Source organism: Silene latifolia, chromosome Y, assembly GCF_048544455.1.
Source record: "Silene latifolia isolate original U9 population chromosome Y, ASM4854445v1, whole genome shotgun sequence".
Taxonomy (NCBI): Eukaryota; Viridiplantae; Streptophyta; class Magnoliopsida; order Caryophyllales; family Caryophyllaceae; genus Silene; species Silene latifolia.
In genome coordinates this window covers 101,137,502-101,139,533 of record NC_133538.1, presented here as the reverse complement: position 1 = coordinate 101,139,533, position 2,032 = coordinate 101,137,502, and the positions used below count along the sequence as shown (strand labels likewise).

Genomic DNA, 2,032 nt, shown 5'->3' with positions numbered 1-2,032 from the left:
CCCCTAGACACCGCTACTTGCAATCAAAAATCCTACATCAATACCCGTCCCTTGGGATCCGTTATTTACTTGCCTCTTTACTAATAGTAGAGTTGTTTGTGAATTTATAAATATTGTTTTGGTCTAGGTGCTCCTAACGACAAGTAACCGAAAAGTAAAAGCTCCAAGTGAGTAGAAACTCCGACCAAAAATGTCGCCGTTGCCGGGGCGGTGTTAACTTGATTTGATTTTCTTAGATTGTTTTTAGTTGTGTCTTTCTTTGCTTTGAGGAAGTAAAACTCCTCAATGTTTGTTCTAATTATTTTCGAGTTGTTTGATATTTTGCATGTCTAGAAGATCACAAGGTAACTTGTTACCCATTGATCACGAAATTGACAGGACTTTGACAAACAATAGAAGACTTGCTAGAGGTACTTTGAGAGGTATTGGTGAGGTTGTAAATATTCAACGAAACACTATTGAGTTCATCAACCCTTTTGCAAGAGAAGGTGTGGAGAACCCAACACCCAATCCAACACAAAATCAGCCCACAATGCCTAAATTTTCATCACATTCCGTACCAACCGAGGAGAACCTACCCAATGGTACTCCCACACCACAACACTTAACCGGAAATTTCATTGCTAAATCCGCATTTATCCAATTAGTCGAAAGAAGCCAATTTGGGGGGATGCGTAGTGAAGACCCTCACTCTCACATGGAGACTTTTTGTGACTATTATGATGCGATTTCACAAACCGTTGTAACTCAAGACCAAATTCGATGGGTCTTATTTCCTTTTTCTCTAATCGGCACCGCAAAAAAATGGTTGAATAGCCTTGATAAGGCTACTCTTGGAATTGACTCTTTGAAGAAGTTGGCTCTAGCTTTCTACAAAAAATTCTACCCTCCGGAAAAGACTAACATGCTAAGAGCTCAAATTACGGGTTTTAAGCAAAGGGATGAAGAATCTTTGTATGAAGCTTGGGAGCAGTTCAAAGGAATTTGTCGCTCATGTCCTCATCATGGACTTAGCGAGTGGTTCTTGGTACAACAATTTTGGAATGGTCTTTATGAAGACTCAAGAAACATTCTCAACATGGGATCAAATGGTATATTCACCGAAGTTGACGATAATCAAACTTGGAACAAGATTGAAGAAGTGGCGGTCCATAACTCACAATATAGTAGACCTCCCAAGGCTACTAGAGGAGGAAAGCATGAAGTTGACTCTATTACTCAATTGGGTGCTCAACTTAGTGCTCATATTGATACCATAAACTTGAAGTTTGAGAAGGCTATGGCTAAACTTGAAAAAGCCTCAAAATCACCAAAGCATCATGTTAATGCCATGGTAGCATCTTCATCAATCCCAAGTGGGATATGTGAGAATTGTGGAACTTTGGGACATGACCAAAGTTAATGTATTGGAACAAATGAACAAGTAAATACTTTTCAAGCATACAAGAGTGGTACCCCTTATCCCAATTATTACAATGAAAACACCAAATTCCACCCAAATCTCTCATACAAAAGCCAAAATGTTCAAAACCCTCAACCAACATACACCCCACCTCCCATGAGAAACCAAAACCAAAGACCCTTTTTCAACCAAAACCAAGGTTACCAAAGTCAAATTTCATACAATCAACAAAATGACCAAGGTTTTGATGTTCAAAAAGCGGTCCTCCAAATGCAAAAGAATCAACAAGAGTTTTTCACTCAAATGAAAAAGGATAGCCAAACAAAGGACATCACCATCAACAACATCCTAGCCCACACAAAAATGTTGGAAACTCAATTGACCCAACTAGCATCTTCAAGTTATCAAAGGCAAAAGGGGCAATTACCACCTCAAGGTAATCCCCCAAGATATGAAACGTTTAGTGCCATTCACTTGAGGAGTGGTACGAGATATGAAGGTCCAAAGAAGCATGTTGAGGATGAAGTTGTGGAAGCTAGTGACAAAGAAGAAGTTGTGCAAAACTCCAAGGAAGGAGAACCAACAAAAGAAGAAGTTTCAAAGAAAAGTGAAGAGAAGGCCAAGGAGAAG

General features: G+C 39.4%; 1 non-coding gene across 1 annotated transcript; it reads right to left on the bottom strand.

The window, feature by feature from the left end:
* Window positions 1-904: 904 nt before the first annotated feature.
* LOC141634603 (small nucleolar RNA R71) lies at window positions 905-1,011 on the bottom strand. Its single transcript, XR_012539330.1, has one exon. It is a non-coding gene; the product is annotated as a small nucleolar RNA R71 (small nucleolar RNA).
* Between the last annotated feature and the right edge of the window lie 1,021 nt (window positions 1,012-2,032).